Source organism: Danio rerio, chromosome 14 (assembly GCF_052040795.2).
Source record: "Danio rerio strain M-AB ecotype USA chromosome 14, GRCz13ab, whole genome shotgun sequence".
In the NCBI taxonomy this organism is placed as follows: Eukaryota; Metazoa; Chordata; class Actinopteri; order Cypriniformes; family Danionidae; genus Danio; species Danio rerio.
The window spans coordinates 44882623-44900694 of NC_141034.1; the positions used below are offsets into that span (position 1 = coordinate 44882623).

At 37.2% G+C, this 18072-nt stretch overlaps 1 protein-coding gene across 11 annotated transcripts in view; it reads left to right on the top strand.

Annotated features, from left to right (window-relative positions):
* Positions 1–18072, top strand: part of tnmd (tenomodulin) — a 344370-nt gene that overhangs the window by 220263 nt on the left and 106035 nt on the right. For 8 of the 11 annotated variants that reach the window (XM_087280537.1, XM_087280538.1, XM_087280533.1 and 5 more), the window contains 2 exons: positions 9731–9765; positions 14955–15008. The gene's annotated coding sequence lies outside the window, so the exon portion shown is untranslated. Of the gene's footprint in view, positions 1–9730; positions 9766–9847; positions 9915–14954; positions 15009–18072 lie in introns of all 11 variants that reach the window. The other 3 variants (XM_087280539.1, XM_087280534.1, XM_087280542.1) reach the window with 2 other exon arrangements.

The window sequence follows — 18072 nt, forward strand, 5'->3', positions numbered from 1 at the left end:
GGAAAATAATATATATTTTGATATGTTTAATTTATGTTCAAGAAATTCCGCTTTGTAGATTATTTTACTTGCTAAACTTACTATATATATATATATATATATATATATATATATATATATATATATATATATATATATATATATAATTTAAAATTTTATATAAACGTAATACACGTAAAATTTTAAATATTTTAATAAGTTAATTGAAGTCAGAATTATTAGCCCTCCAGTTTATTTTTATTCTCCCCAATTTCTGTTTAATGGAGAGTAGATTTTCTCAACACATTTCTAAACATAATAGTTTTAATAACTGATTTCTAATCACTGATTTATTTTATCTTTGTCATGATGACAGTAAATAATATTTTACTAGATTTTTTCAAGACACTTCTATACTGCTTAAAGTGACATTTAAAGGCTTAACTAATCAGGTTTACTAGGCAGGTTAGGGTAATTAGGCAAGTTAATGTATAACGATCGCTTGTTCTGTAGACTATCAAAAAATATATAGCTTAAAGGGGCTAATAATTTTTTACCTTAAAATTGTTATTAAAAAATGAAAAACTGCTTTAATTCTAGCTGAAATAAAACCAATAAAACTTTCCCCAGAAGAAACAATATTCAGACATACTGTGAAAATGTCTTTGCTCTGTTAAAATGACTGTTAAAATGTTCTGACTTCAACTGTATACACTCACCTGCCACTTTATTAGGTACACCTTACTATTACCTCTTTGCCTTCAGATCTGCTTTAATCCTTTGTAGCAAAGATTCTACAAGGTACTGGACATATTCCTATTTTGGCCCATATTAACAAGATAGCACCATGCAGTCGCTGCAGATTTGTCGGCTGCACATCCCTGATGCGAATCTCCCGTTCCACCACATCCCAAAAGTGCCAAATTGGATTGAGTTCTGGTGACTGTGGAGGCCATTTGAGAACAGTGAACTCATTGCCATGTTCAAGGCACTTTATGACATGCCGCGTTATCCTGCTCTAAGTAGCCATCAGAATATAGATACCCTGTGGTCATACGGGGATAGACATGGTCAGCAACAACAGTCAGGTTGGCTGTGGTGTTGACACAATGCTCAATTGGTACTAATAGGCCCAAAGTGTGCCAAGAAAATAACCCCCACACCTGCATTGAGATGCTGCCATGTGATTGGCTGATTAGAAATTTGTGTTAATGAGCAATTGGACAGGTGTACCTAATAAAGTGGCCAGTGAGTGTATATTTGTGCTCCATACTGTGCACACCTGGGTCAAAATTAAACTTAACATTACAAAATGGTTATTTGCTCTAAAAGTATGATGTAAAAAAAAAAGTAAACAGTAACAAAATGTAAAAAATAAATAAGATAAACAGTTTTTTTTTTTTTAAGTTTAAGTGTTGAGTGTTTATATTACCTTAATAAAGAGTATTGATTTTACCTTACACATTTACTATAGCCTAGATTTCATTTTTACTGTTTATATTTTAATAATTTAACCACACACATACAGGTTTCCTGATATTGTTTTTTTGTTTGTTTTTTTGTTTTTGTCTTGTTTGTCTGTTTATTGATTTAGGTAATAAGTGTTGTTTTAATAGTTGAACACCTTCTTTCCACTTTGACTCATACAGTATTAAAAATCAACTTGCATTAGTAAAAGCTAGTCCATAAGTGTTAAATATGCTAATTATTAGTCCATTAAATGAATGCATAATCAATATGAATGAATTGTTCCTTATTATAAAGTCTTATCATTTCAAGATTATTTCAATCAGCATGTTCATATAAAGGAAAGAAAGTAGAAAAGGGGCCTGTGTTTGTATATATCTGTCTGATTATAGAGCACAACTGTTCCAGTATGTTCAAAGAAAAGTAATTTGTCCATATGTTTGATATCTTCTCAAATCAAGAGCTCCGCCATGGTGGTCCTTTCCAGCATGTAAACATAGTGGTTCTCTCACCGTCACGAAATCAGAAACCCCTTCAAGAAATACTGCGAGTGATTAGCTGAAATGGAGCCCTGAATGGACCGATACAAGGCTAATTACGTCCATACTCAGGGAGCCTGTGTCCGAGACTAATGTACTGCGTTATGTAAATTAGGTTAGGAAGTTACATAAGGCCAATCAAATAGCAAAGCCATCAAATAAATGAGTTCTCAAGGACTTGGCAGCACCTCGGTCCAGCATTGTCTATACCTCACTTGATGAATTGGTATAAAATATGACTAATTATAATTCAGGACTGTGTGAAACAGCGCAGTGCTTTCATTTGCAGGGCAGTGTTTTATGCATGCTTTTTTTCAGTGTTTTATTAATACAGAGTTGTTAAATTGTTTTATTAATATATAGGTGTATGCTCCTTGACCTACACAGATGATAAGCAATAAACCTTATCTTTTATGTGATCATTCTTAGCTTTATACACATCGGAATGAACTTTTCCTTTTAAAGACTATGTACTTAGACTATGTATTTCAACTTTTAGATTTAAATTCACATTTAAAAAAAAAGTGTGCATGTTTTTAAAAAGTTTTCATTAAATTCCTAATTAGGTTACTACAAACTACGACAACAATCTGTTGAAAAAATAATGTCAATTAAAATAGGAATGGATTACAGAGTGTATCTGTATTAGTTATTGCTCTTGATGATATTGCTTTTGTTATTGTAATCATGATTAATTATGTTGATTTACAGTGTCACAAAAGTGAGTACACCCCTCCCATTTCTGCAAATATTTATTCAGAACTTTTCATAGGACAACACTGCAGAAATAACTCTTTGACACAATGAATAGTAGTCAGTGTAAAGTGTTTATAGCAGTGTCATTTTACTCTCAAAATAACTACAAATACAGCCAATAATAGCTGAACCCCTGGCAACAAAAGTGAGTACACTCCTAAGTGAAAATGTAAAATGACAATATTTTGGGTGGCCATCTTCATTTTCACGCATAGTTTTAATTCTTTTGGGTATGGAGTTGACCAGAGCTTCAGAGGTTGATCACAACATCATGGAGGTAGTGGACATTTGACACCTTGTGCTGCTCCACCTTCCTTTAGTTATTATGTTATTAACTAGTTATTATGTTGTATATATTTTTTAAATAAGTCAAAAAAAAGAAAAGAAAAGAAAAACATTTTATTAAACTGCAGTTGAATTTTCAGAGATCAAGATCCCATAATACAATTTAAACCACTCTAATGAATCATGAGCTATGGAAAGCAGACATTTTTACACTTTAGATCTATGCAAAAAAGCTGTTTTAATCATTGAAGTTGCGAATAAATGTTGGTTTATACAATTAAAAACATGCCCAATCAAATTTTCAAGGTCATTTTTTAAATAACTTTTTAAAACCTTTTAAACTTCTATAATTGTGTTAGAAAATTAATTATTTTCTGTATCAAGACATAACAAATTATAAGAAGAAGAAATACAGTACCTATATGGTCCTTGTCAGGTGGTAAAATTTGTAAGATAAAAACATCATCTGACATCTTACACCATGTCTATATTGTTTCAGGGGTGGGCCAGAGTGTATTTTTAAGTTGTGTTTATGGGGTGCAAAGTCTTGATGCTTCCTTTGTTAAAAAAAAAAAAAAAAAATTGCATACTTTTTTCATATATCTTATTTTGATTATATACAGCTACTCTGCTCACTTGAAAAAACATCATTTGAGTCATATTTCCTAGTTCCACCGAAGGGCCCGCCCTTAAGAGGCTCTGATTGGTCAGCTAACATAATGTGCTGTGATTCACGAATCGAATTGTTAACATAATTTCCTGTTGTTTAACATAGCGTTAACTCTACAAACTGTGTATGTAATACATCAATTTTAACAAATAAAAATACAGGTTGTGGCTCACAGTCCTCAGCTTTATCTATTATGGTTGGAGCTTCTCCTTGTTTGAGGACATTTTAGCTCTAAAATACCAGCATTTGGACGCCATTTTAGGTTTCTCTGCTACTTTACAAGCATTACTGCACCTCTGGCCATGCCCCTTTGCTGTGCGGGGTGTATGTGCATAACCTGAAGCGTCTGTGATCTCATTAGATGTGTTTTTTTTTTTTTTTGTAGTCCCCAAACTGCTGTGCAATGTCTCCCTTTGCATTGAACTTTAAGCGTCTTGCATTCAGAGATGTTGTTTCCAAGTTACTACATTACACATCAACTAAAGTTTAAAATATGATCTTGTAGTGGACAAAAGATAACAAAGATAAAACCACCATTTGAATCAGATACCTGCAATTTAATCAGCAGTAATTAAATTATTTCATCAATCATTAAATCATTCTGGAGTAGTTTGGGATTTTTTGGCATACAGTAGCTCTCACCTTAGCGTTTCAACGGGTGAACTATGGACTGTCTTTTTAGTCAGTGTTGCCAACTTGGCAAATTTGTTGCCAAATTTAGCAACTTTTCAATCTACCATAGCAACTTTTTTTTTTTTTTTTCAAAAAGCACCTAGCAACGACTTAAGCTATTTTTAACATTCATTTGGCTACTTTCAGCAATTTTTAAAAAGTGACTCAAAAGAGCAGTGGCTGCAGGCTTCACTCAGTAAATTGCTAGCTCAGATTGTTTTTCATAACTGTTAATTTACTGATATTTGTTATAATTTATTATGTATAATTGTTAGTAATTAATGTAGCAATAAACTCCAATATTGCTATAATTGTCACTTTCATAAATGTGTTAATTTCACAAGTTAAAAAGAGTAAGTACACTAGCTGTGATTGTTTAAAAAAATTTACCTGTTCATTTTCAGTCTTATATTTAAAAATTCTTATTAAAAAGTGTTTGTATTACTTTTACAAAGAGTCAACTCCATTTTTCATACAAACTAAAATGGACATATTTCATGTAATGCCTTTGCTGAGATGGCCAGTCAATTTGAGAAAACATTAATTATTTTGTATACCACATAAAGATAGTTTTGAGTTTCGATAACGCAATGACATCATCACGCGAAGTAATATGTTAATAAGAACCTATTTATTGTGCATCTGGATGTAATGTTTTAATATAATACAGGGCACCTCAGAGAGTAGAGACATTACGGGCTTGTGGTACTACATGATGACATCATTAATATGCAAATTAGTGTGTGATGTCATCTGGCAACATTTAGCTACCTTTCGGGCAGGCTTCAGCTACCTTTCATTTGAAATAATTGGCAACACTGTTTTTAGTTGTTCTGTAGTAGATTTGCTGCTGCGCTTTGGATCATCGTCTTGTTGCATGTCTCAATTTTGGCTAAGCTTTAGCTGTGGGACAGCCACACACACACACACACACACACACACACACACACACACACACACACACACACACCTGAAGTTCCAAACCAACAAACTGCTAAAACTTCTGCTGATGATCAGTTCAAGCTTTTGATTACTGCAGCAGCGCCTGACTTATTTTTGGTTAATATTGTATTGGAACTGTAATAATTGGAATAGCTACAGGGTGTCCTAACTTTATCACATAACTATATATGATGACAAAATGCACAAGTGTGCAGAATTTCAGCCTATCGTTTTTACAAGTGACTAATCGGAGAAAAAATAAAAACTCTTGAAAAATAGCAGCATAAAAAGAAATCTGATGCAAGATGCGCATATCTAAATGCAATGTCACAAAAATGAACCTAGTAAAAAATGAACCTATTATGTGACAGTTTAATTGCGTATGAGCAGATCTTACCTACTTATCTCGAATTTGTGGAGCATTTTTGTTCATTCAGTTGGCATTTCCCACACTAATTTCAGACTATTTCACAGCAATGAAAGTGACCAGAAGTCTTTCATTTTTAACGAAGCAGCTGATTTCTGGTGAACAAACAAAAGCTTCTTGTAATATCTGTAAGTTTAGCTTCATGCGATGTGCCGAATACCAGTGAAAGTGACAGACAGTGAAGCTCAAGTGATTCATCTCCTGCAGACATCTCTCGTTTTCCATGATCTGTCTCTTCCCACATGCGGGGAGATAATGGCGCATGGAAAAGCGCGTAAGAAAGCGTCAGTATCCTGGCTGAGTTTCATTCATGTGCTGATAATCGCTCACCTTTCTTCGTGATATGATGCATTATGCTCTGCCGCAGTTTGTATACAAGATTGTTCACTTTTAGCAGCATGAAAACTGATTACTTTTCAGAACAGAATGGCATATCATTTTAAGCAGTAACACCCTGCTAGTGGCCAACTTTAATTTGAAGGTTCCCTGTTGATTAGAAGTAATTATAAAAAAACCTTTGATGCTTTTTGACTGTCATTTAGTCAGTGGCAGCATTTTTGGAGGGCTGAAACGCAAATGTTTGAAAACCGTTTTTAAGGTGCACGATTTTGAAAATAATAACATTACTGTCTTTATGTAAACTACAAACAACCTTTGTGAAGACAATAACACAAGCCATGCAGTACTGCACAACCAAAACAACAATGGCAAACTACAGCACTGCACTTTCAAAAATTATCTGTAAATTAACAGTTTTCCGTATTTTGTGATTCATGTATTTATTTTTATTATTATTATGTATGCTTTTGAATCACATTAAGAGTACTTGATCTTTTTTCAAACAACTTCTAACCTTAAAAATTTAGAAAAAGAGACTTTTCTGAACATTTTTAATAGTTTAAAGTGATACATTGTCTGGGTTGGTGTTGTATTTTATGCTGAAAAAACCTTGTGGAAGTTGCCAGTACATTTTCTGTCATTTTACAGACTCTTAAACATTATATTATTTCAAACTACTAAAATGTCATTAAAAATCACTTTGTTAAACTGTGGAGTTGAATTTTCAGCATCAAAAGTTGACAGAGCAGAGATCAACATAGAGATAATAAGATTCACAACCGTAAAAAAATGGAAAACACAAAATACAGAAACTGGTAATTAACAGATATTTCTGACAAAAGCCTTGTCGTCGATCCCAGAAGCAACAAATAATAACTTGACTTCTAGTTGATCATTTGGAAAAGTGGCAGAAGGTAGATTTTCCAGATGAATCATCTGTTGAACTGCATCCCAATCATCACAAATACTGCAGATGACCTGTTGGAAACCACATGGACCCAAGATTCTCATCAAAATCCGTCAAGTTTGGTGAATAAACAATCATGGTTTGGGTTTACATTCAGTATGGGGGTGTGCGAGAGATCTGCAGAGTGGATGGCGACATCAACAGCCTGAGGTATCAAGCCATTTGTGCTGCCCATCACATTACAAACCACAAAAGAAGGCAAATTCTTCAGCAGGATAGCACTCCATCTTATACTTCAGCCTCCACATCAAAGCTCCTGAAAGCAAAGAAGGTGTACCAGGATTGGCCAGCCCCATCACCAGAAATGAACATTATTGAGCATGTCTGGGGTATGATGAAGGAGGGGGCATTGAAGATGAATCCAAAGAATCTTGATGAACTCTGGGAGTCAATCAACCACTGGTTTGGCATGCATAATAGAGCATTTTAATAATATCCCTGGATCTGTATGAATGATAATTTTGACAATATTGTTTTTCGTTTGCAGCTCTTTCAAAAACACCAAGAAAAAATCTTTTAGTTTTTGAAGTACTCTTTTGTTGTTGTAAATTATCCATTTTATTAACTCACAACTGTAACCAACATGAAAATCTTTTGAGCTGATACTGGCAACCCTTTTTAAATCACATGGGTTTTGTCAGCCTGAACTCAAGAGGAATCATAAGTATTTTACACCCCTACAAGACAAAGCTTATAATTGGTTAACACGGCGAAAATTTCTGCTGAATTTCAGATTTTCCAACTCAAGTGAGTAGCCTCATACACACGTTAAGCATGTTAAGCGTGTCAATTTCAAAAAATGCTCAACTCGCGCCTCTTCATTTGCGCGAATCGCATCATTGGAGCTGCCTCATTCGTGCGTATCACGCCGCAGGATGTCTATTCACGTCTTTGCATTAACTTAACATGTAAATCACTTGTGCTTGACAATTCATCCGCGTCTGGTGTGAATGCAGCATTATGCCTAGTAAAGTTAAGGGGACACTATATTGTCAGTGACCTGAGCACCGTCTTTCGGATGACATGTTAAACCAAGGTTCCGACTCTCTGTTGTCATTAAAAATCCCGTGGCACTTCTTGTAAAAAGTACGGGTGTAACCCTGGTGTCCAGGCCAAATTCCCTCCATTGGCCCTTATCCATCTTGGCCTTCCAATCAACTCCATCAACTGAATTGGCTGTATCACTGTCTCTCCACTCCACCAATAGCTGGTGTGTGGTGAGCACATTGGCACCGTTGGCTGAGAGACCCTCTGCCTGCTTATGATTGTGAAGTGCTTAGGTTGTATCGCCATACACTATAAATGCGCTATATAAATACACATTACTTACTAACTGAAGACAGAAAGTCGACAAGTTTGGAACAAGTAAAGAATAAGTAAAAAATGACAACAGTTTCAGTTTTGGGTGAACTATCCCTTTAAGGCCACATGTGTTTATCTCTTAGACCAGGAATCACCAAACTTGTTCCTGGAGGTCCGGTGTCCAGCAGATTTTAGCTCAAACCCTAATTAAACACACCTGAACAAGCTAATCAAGGTCTTGCTATACTTGAAACATCCATGCAGGTGTGTTGAGGCAAGTTGATGCTAAACCCTGCAGGGCACCAGAACTCCGGGAACGAGATTGGTGACCCCTGTCTTAGACTAACAGGTTTATCAGCAGCTATCTGGGAAAAATATACCCTGGAATGTCACAACTGTCCAATCAGAATCAAGTATTCTCGAAAGCCAGAGCTCTGTGGTTTTATGATGTAATTTGCACTGATTTATAAACTAAGGACTTTATGAAGATGAGCGTCTGTTTTCTTTCATTCGGTTTGTCAATAGATCACACAAACATTTCCACTCCTACATTTATAAAGCTGCACTCTTGTGCTGATTTACCTGTTTAGTTTAGTATGTGTGTGTTTTCAAGCGTGCTGTTGTGGCTTCACAGTGCAGATGGCACATTCAGTAAACAAACAATTTTGGCGGAAATTGTTTTTTTGGCCAACATCGCGCTAGGTACTGTAGACCTGCTCACTAAACAGTTTTATGAGTCCAGATTTGCGCTCCACGTCCACTAAACATAAAACATCTTCTGATTGCCTGTGATTGCATCAGGTCACGCAGCAGTTGCATGTCCAGCATAGACAGACAAATCACCTGTAGCTGGAATCCTAGCACGTCTTATTGACACCAAAAATGACAAACACGCACACACACTTTGTCACAAGTGACAGACATGCAGAATGCCATCACACCTCAATTTAATATTTGGTCAAAATTTGACAATGAACCTCCTCTTCGCAACAAAAAAAGGTCTTTTGTGCTGTTTCTGGTGCAGTGATAAATAAATGTAATTCACTCCATGCATCCAAACTGACACTCACTCTTGTTTCTTTTCACCTTGTCTGATGTCCACATAACACTGTACATGTATATAAGTCAGTTCTATTAATGTGTCCATCGTGTAATATATAAATGATGAATCAGAGAATGGACTCAAAGTTGGAGTTATTGTCAGGCACAGAATATAAAAATGATTAGGCCTGCTTTAATATAAAAGAAAATCAGATTGTGTGGGTAAATATATTATACCACTGTTTGAGGAGCATAATACAAACACCCAATCCAAATGATGTTTGCTATACATGAATTGTTTTCAAATCTATCTCAGTTGTTTTTCATTTGATCCATCTGTGCAGGTACAATGCTGATTGCTGCGTCTTTTCATCGAGTGGTAAGCGAATCTATTTTGTTTGTGACAGAAAGCATCAAAATTTGATGTAATTACTAGCAGATTGCAATTTGTGCATGCGGAGGAATGAGTGAGGAAAATCTGAATCTCACTGAAGCAACAGTCCCATCAGGAGCGCCTCAAACTCAAAAGTAAGGCGCTCGGATTTTTGGCTCAGGATAACTCACTTTAAAAGGCTCAATTACTAAACCCAGCGCAGTCAGCAAAATGATAATGAAGATCATAGCATCGCAATCTCACCTAAGACAATTTATTACAAAAAGGGCTGGGCAAAAGTTGTATTTTAGTGATCAGCCAGTTAATCATAGTTCACTGAAAATACTTTCTTGCTGTATCTCATTGGACGTTTCTATTATTTATTTTCTGGTTGACTTCATTAGCCTCACTAAGGGCCTGAAGAGTCACTAGCCGCATTTCCACTATCGGGCCAGTGCGAGCCAGGGCTTTAATCGGAAAATCTTTTTTTTCAGGCAGGTCTTTGTAAAATGAAAGTTATAGGCTATATTTAAAACGGTTTGATTTATCTATTGTATATAGGCTACCTACATTGTTATAGCTAGCTTTTGTTTATTTTATATTGGTTAATTTATTTAATGTGATTTTATATATATCCGATATTTGTAATTCTTTAAATTATATTTTAATATAGCTTAGGCTATTTTATTAAGATATGACACTATATTGTTTAAAGTCTACGAAAGTGGGCACGTAATTTGTTAAGTTTTATGTCTTTCTGTTGTATTTATATTGTGTTTTATCTCCAAAATAAGTAAAGAAAAAAGCCGCTCGCGGCATAACAGAGCTGTGAAGGAGCGCTCTTGCCCGGTCTCACACACACTTACAGGCATTTAAACGCGCACAAAACAAACATTTTAAACTTGACAAAAACTCTTGAAAACCTTTACTGTCTGCTGTGTTTTTAATATGGTGTAATGATTATTATGCGTTATTGAAACATAAAGGAGGACGCAGCAAAAAACATCACTATAAATTAAAACTACTTTATTATTTTATGCAGCAGCCTTACATTCAAAAGGGAAACATTAGGGTGATCATACGCAAAAAGACCCCAGACTATAGGCTAGATGTTTTCTTTCCCTTATTTCTTTATTTGTTTAGCGCATGTACTCATGTGTGATCAGAAAACTGCCCGCCTCTCCTTTCACTCCGCCCCGAAGCCCCAGCTGGCCCTTCTTGGTCCAAGGTATTCGGCGGGTCGAAAAAGGCCGGCTGCTGGCCCCAAGAAAGCCCCGCTTTGGCCCGATTAGGCCCCGGAAGTGACAGTGGAAACCCCACTGGCCTTGGCTCGCCCTGGCTCGCTCGCTTCAGGCGCGATAGTGGAAACGCGGCTACTGTGACCTCAGGACACTGCTTATTTTAGAAAATACATATTCCATATTAAGACTCTCATCTGTGTGGTACAGTCTCCAGACTAGGATAAAGATTTTAAATAGGGATTTTCTTTTGCGTAAAATAAATGGTATGGCTATGAGAAAGGAAAGCCTTATTCTCACATTACAGCCATTTTAGATCACCAAATTCACCTCTAGCGCATGTCTTTGGACTGTGAGGGACACCGAAGTATCTGGAGAAAACCCACACGAACACGGGGAGAACATGCAAACTCTACACAGAAACGGCAACTGACTCAGCCGAGGCTTGAACTAGCGACCTTCTTGCTGTGAGGTGATTGTGCTACCCACTGCGCCACTGTAATGCCTTCTCTGAACTTATAGTTGTGTTTTAGAAAAATAAAAGTATTATAAATAAAATTATTATTTTTTATTTTAAAAAAAATTGTTAAAAGGGTGGCACGGTGGCTCAGTGGTTAACACTGTCGCCTCATAGCATGAAGATCACTGGTTCGAGTCCCGCCTGGCTCAATTGGCGTTTCTGTGTGGAACTTTCACGTTTTCGTGCGTTTCCTCCGTGTGCTCTGGTTTAACCCCACAATCCAAAGACCTGTGCTACAGTAGGTGAATTGAATAAACTAAATTGTCCATAGTGTATAAGTGTAAATGAGACTGGAAGGGCATCCGGTGCACAAAACATATTCTGGATAGGTTTACGGTTCATTGCGCTGTGGCAATCTCTGATTAATAAAGGGACTAAACCGAGATGAAAATGAATGAATGAACAAAAATGTTTTTGGAGGGCGGCATGGTGACTCAGTGTTTAGCACTACCGCCTCACAGGGCATCCGCTGCGTAAAACATTTGCTGGATAAGTTGGTGGTTTATTTTGCTGTGGTGATCCCTGATAAATAAGAGACTAAGCCAAAAGAAAATAAATTAATAAACAAAAAATGTTATAGGAATAAAATGGAGGAATAAAATAACAAAAAAGTGCCATGTTAATCACAATTTGATAATAAAGGGACAACATAACAAAAAAAAAAGTATATTGTTTTTAGACATGTTTATGTTAATTTTTGAAATATATAGTACTATATGTTTAGTTAAGCTAAAAAAAATCCTTATTTGCAGGAATTACCTTTATTTTCAGTCACAGAAACATAAATATCTCTTATTTGTTATGTCCAACTGTAATTTTCACTAGCTAACTAAATGCATAAATACATTTTCAAAGATAATATTATTTATTTGGAAAGAATTTGCAAATACAATTTAAGATTATAGATTTTTTTGTCATTTGAAAATCTAAAATAGTCATCCATTTATTCATTATTTCACTAGTTTGTTTTATTTAATATATTTTTGAGGTTTTTTTGCAATAATATCAATGTTTATTTAATACTAAACACTGTAAAAAATATATCTGCTTATGCAACTGTTACTGTTTTAGTTTGGGAAGGTCATTTTTGAGAAAATGCCTCTGATGGTGAGGGAGAGAAGGACACCGATCTAGTCTTGGAAAACTTTTTACAGAAATCTTATTTTGCGTGCTGTCTTAATCAAATTTGAAATATAAACTCATTAAATACTTGGCTTTCAATGCAGAAATGTTCTAAGTCATTGCATTAATGTTTTCCTGAGTTTGTTTATGAAAAATCAAATATTGAACACAATACATTTTTTCTCATGACTTCATATTGTATAACTTTATATATATTTAAGCATGAAACTTCCCAGATGAACCACAGTATAGCTCAAAGTCTTTTCTTTCCAATGATGATTAATGTTTAATACCAAATGTTAATACCTAATAATTATTGGTTTGTAGCTCATTGGGGCCAAGAACTGTTACTATTTAAAGTTAGGTACTGTAGGTGTAAATCCTCAAAATGAGTGCTGGCTCATGGGTTAATCAACAGTTTCCGTCATGGTTGTGAACTGCATTATGTGATGTTGATCTCTGCTCTGTCGACTTTGGTGTGTAAAATTTAACTACCGTTTAACAAAGTGACTTTTATTAATATTTTAGTAGTTTGATATAATGTGTAAAAAATAATATAGAGAGAAATAAATCTGTAAAATAACAGAAAATGTACTGGTGGCTTATTACATGAGTTTTAAACCGTAATATACAACACCAACTCACACAATATATCACTTTAAACTATTACAAATGTTCTAATAGGTCACTTTTCCGAAGTTTTCAAGGTTAAAAGTAGTCTGAAAAAAGATCAAGGTCTCATAATGTGATTCAAAAGCATACATAAACATGGAAAAATAAAAACATGAATCACAAAATACTTACAACTGCTAATTTAAGGATGTTTTTTTATACGTAATGTTTCTTCTGCAGCAGGATAAGCTAGTGAGTCTAGTAGTCTTTTTTTTTTTTTTTTCAGTTCTGCCTGCTTAATCATTTCCCCAATCATTTATTTTGTTTATCTAACTCTTCCAAAGCATCCCTTCTGACATATTCATATTCAAGTTTCTCAAATATTAAAAGACTTTTAATCCTTAGCATGGCCTGCAGTCTTATTTCCATCTCACAGCTTTAGATTTCAATAGTTTATACTGTAAACAGCAACCTTCAGTCGTGATTGCTTTCTGCATGATGGAGATGATGAACCAAGATCAAGGGCAGGGACTTCAGCTGTCTTTTGTGCGCGCATGTGATTGAATTATTTCAAGCATTTGTTCATTCAAGCACAGGTTAAAATGCAGGCCTTTCAAATTGGTCTCTCCTGGGTTCAAGTCTAAATATTTGGATCTGAAATTCTTTTGCAACTCTTCGTTTGTTTGTTGCATTCAGACATGTTTCAAAAGAAGATGGCCTTTTCACATGGCTCTGACGAATGGGTTCTTTAATTCTGCAGATTACTCTGTTCTTGAGCTGAAATGCACATGTACACACTTTAGGAAAACTCAGTATTTGGTTTTCTTTTATTATCTGTTCATGTTTTATTATGCTGTGTGTGTCTGCATCAAATGCCTCTCTATCTATTAAAAATGGCATTTTTTTTCTTTTCCCCTTACAGTTGTACAGAGAGAGAAATGAAGGCCCAGTGTACGGTCATATTTTGCAAACTGTATTCAAATTTGCGCTGTTTGTGTAAAATGTACAACTTAAAGCCTGTGTGAAATTACAGGCAATGTTTTTCTTGCTAGCACACACTTTGATTCTTTAGGTAAAGACTTAATCTACTAAAACATATTGTTTGTTTTGGTAATCTTCAATCAACGTCTGAGCATTTGCTTCTGGTTATGGAGCTGTTGTTCTCCGTTGACATCCGTTTCAGCCATAATATCCTCAACCACGCCCTTCCTACAGTTAGTTTGCTATGAAGAAATATATGTGCAAAACGAAATCCCGCCGCCAACTCTGTATGAAATTAAGGACAATGTTTATCTTTCTAGCCAATAGGGTTATTGTTTACAGTAGGTACAGAATTCATCTATTAAATACGAAATGTTTGTTTTGGTAATCTTCAATCAAAGTCTGAGCATTAGCTTCTGCATTTGGAGGTGTGATCCCCGGGTGATGTCAGTTTGACGCTTCTGCCACAATATTCCTAGCCACTGCCCACTTACCATTACTTTACTATGAACAAATGTACATACGCCAAAAAGAAAGCCCCACCCCACTCTGTGTGAAATTACGGGTAATGTTTATCTTGCTTGTGTACATTGACTACATTTACATGGACATCAGTAATCAAATTATTTGCCTTAATCTGAATTAGACATTAATATGATGAAGGTGTTTACATGTGTTGCTTTCTGAATGTTCCTTTCATGATCTTGTTTTACATGTTACAGCACATAATTTGATGAACGTCATCTACGCTATCTACATTTCCTCTGGAATTCCATGTAACTTTGGGTGTCTCATTTTTTATTTGTCAAGTTTAACTGCAGTTTGGCACTTTCACTTTCATTCAGGAACATTTCATGCATGCCCCCATGACAAACAAGATATTGGAAGCGAGGATGAACTGCTGGAAGAGTGTTGTTTTAATGAAATTTGAATCTGCACGCAGTATGGGGAAAAAAGTTGAGGTCCTCTGTTGAAGTCAGTTTGACAATTTACTATCTTACCGTTAATTTACTATGAAGGAATGATGCACATAAAGAAAGCCCGAACCCCTACTCAATTTTCCATTTCAGTTGGTAGTACATCAACATACTGAAATAAAAGCCACTTCCGGTTCACAAAGACTTTAATCTGTTGGATTTTTTTTCTACTGTAAAAAAAAAAAAAAAAAAAAAATCCTCAAAATTGCCGTATTTTCCACATTCAGCATGTCTTGCAGCAGGCTTATTGGGACTATGCACCTCAGCCTACATTTTTTATTTTTTTTGGTAAATATGTAAATTACGTTGCTCTGAATGTGTTGTTAGACGTTTCAGATTGCAAATCCACTAGAGGCCCATGTCTACATTTACATTAGGTCATACGTTTCAGTCACATTTACAAGAAGATGGTGCTTGTAATACAAATTGTGACAGGGCGGACCTCAGCTTGTTCTGGTGAGGAAAACTGGGCTCCGGGGACAACAAAATGAAGGCGTACTTAATAGTGCACAGTGTTTTATTTACAGTGCTGGCAGTTGAAAACAGTATCCACAATATACACACAGGGAGGGGGTTGCTCGAGGTACCACTGTAATGCTCTCACTGACTTGGTTAACAAGCAACTGTTCTTGGGGTTTGGCTGCTCCTTTTGGGTCTTACCAGTTCAGGTAAGTATCAGGTACAAGTAGTTTCATTTTCACATGTAAACACTTAACACATAATTTGTCATCTAAACAACACTAATAAATATTTCCCAAACCACTTAAACACTTAATTTCAGTATTTCATTGGATTAAACACATCATTTTCCCCTGTCAGACGCACCACAAACGGAAAGACTTTACGAGCAAACAAACAGACGATCGACACAGACAACAAACAGGACAAAATAATGTATGTATGTGTGTGTTTATGAAGATCGGGAATGGAGTTATGCCCTGGAAAAAGTGTCATGAGAGGCTGTCTATGAGCTATCAGAGATAGACAAGTGAGGCAAACAAATTCAATAACAAATTATCAGCATTAAGTTATTGTGGTATAAGTAAATATTGTTCTCTTATTTTATTATTAGTGTAAAAAGGAACGTTCGAGGTTACTAAAGTAACCCTTCGTTCCCCGAGGAGGGGAACGGAAGCACTATAAGTGGATTTGATTTGTAAAATCCACGCATAGGGAGGTTCGGTTCAGAAGCTACTCGTCTGAAAGAGTATTGAACGGGCCAATTAAGAATGAATTGGCAGCGCAAGCCTGCGCAGGTGAGCGGCATAAGCAATCAACTGAGTATATAAGCTCACCTGGCGCCAGCAGACGCTATCCTTTTTAAGCTGAAGAGACTTCCAACAGCTAAGGGACAGTCATTATGGCGACGGAGTATAGTGCTTCCGTTCCCCTCCTCGGGGAACGAAGGGTTACTTTAGTAACCTCGAACGTTCCCCTTCGGGGGGAACTTCAGCACTATAAGTGGATTTGATTTGTAAAATCCACGCATTGGGAGCCCATTGAAAGCGCCATAATGACTGCACCTTACCAACACCCCCGATGAGGAGATAGTCAAGCAAGCGTGACGCACCCGCATCATGGGGGGCGCGGTCCTCCAACGTGTCCCTGGCCCTAATTTATCCTACTTCAACAGAAGTTTTACGGATTTAGATATATTTTTTGGGAAGTCGTGAGCATCTAGATAATTCTAGGAAATACGACAGTACGTTGGGAAGCGTGCAATCCCGATAGGGAGGACGCTGCGGAGGCCATCCGTTACCCGAGGGGGGATAGATGGCAGAATTTACATATGGACTAGCCCTAAAAAGGGGGAGTACGCATAGCAAAAGAGTGGTTAGCGGGGAGGGAAGACACGGGTCCGCCCAGGGGGGGGACTTAACCGTGGCGGAATAAGCATATGGGATCGCCTAGTGGGGATCACGCATAGCAGGCACCTTTACCCAAAACGCGGGCTGACCAGCGGGCAGACCTACAACGTAGTGGGCCAGCAAGTGACTCCTCCGCTGAGTCAGTGCTGGGGGCCACGGAGGAATCTGCAGGGCTCACCTGACGGGGAACTTTACTGACAGATAAAAAGGCGCACGTATCTCCGTGTTAGGGAAAATGGCGCAGCAAGCGTGTTTCAACACCCTACCGAATTGTTTCCTCAATCACCAAGGGTTACCTAATACCCTTGAGGAAACCGGCTCCACTCGCAGATTGTAAAACCTTGCAAATGTGTTGGGTGTCACCCAGCCCGCAGCTCTACAGAAGTCTGTTAGAGGGGCGCCGCGTGCGCGCGCTCGAGAGGATGCGAAACTCCGAGTGGAGTGCGCACGCGCTCTCGGGGGACGCGGCTCATCTCGGCTCTGATAGTGAAAGAAAGGCATCCACAATCTAGTGGGAACTTATTTCGGTACGGCACTTCCCTGCTGCCGACCGTTATAACAGACGAAGAGCTGCTCAGATGATCTAAACTCTGAGTGCGGTCCGGATAATACGCAAAACGCGAACTGGACAATAAAGAAGGGCTGGGTCTGCCTCCTCCGAGGGCAGCGCTTGCAGGCTCACTACCTCGTATTAAAACGGAGTGGTAGGAACCTTGGGCACATATCGCGGGCGGGGTCTCAGGATGTGAGAGAAGCCAGCCCAATTACAGGCACGAGTCACTGACCGAAAAATGCCTCCGGGTCCCCGACCCTCTAATCGATATCAACGCGACCAGCAGAGCTGTCTTCAGGGACAGAAAGATACTGAGTCGAGGATCGAAGGGATCTGACGCGGCTTGTGTAGCGAGGGCGAGATCCTAAGAGGGCATGAGAGGGGGCGGGATGGAATAATTCGCTTAGCGCCCCTGAGGAACCGGATGATGAGGTTATGCGTT